Consider the following 278-nt stretch of genomic DNA (forward strand, 5'->3'; position numbering starts at 1 on the left):
TTCCTGCTTCCTTACATGCATGATCTCACATTTGGCTGAAAGGAAATGCAGAGCTGCCTCACATGCAAGTTATTACATGTTCCCAATGACTGGCCCATCCTGTCACATTTCATACTCTAACAATCTTTATTCTAGGTTTCAGGACAATTAGTATGTATTTCTTCCAAACCACTAGTAAATGGCACAGGAACAAGAAACACCTACAAAAAGATGCAGTAAAAATTCAACGCTTTATAACAACTATTTGTTCTCAATAGTATCTTAAGACCTATAACAAC

Source organism: Chaetura pelagica, unplaced genomic scaffold (genome assembly GCF_000747805.2).
Source record: "Chaetura pelagica isolate M959 unplaced genomic scaffold, ChaPel_1.0 scaffold242, whole genome shotgun sequence".
NCBI classification, from domain to species: Eukaryota; Metazoa; Chordata; class Aves; order Apodiformes; family Apodidae; genus Chaetura; species Chaetura pelagica.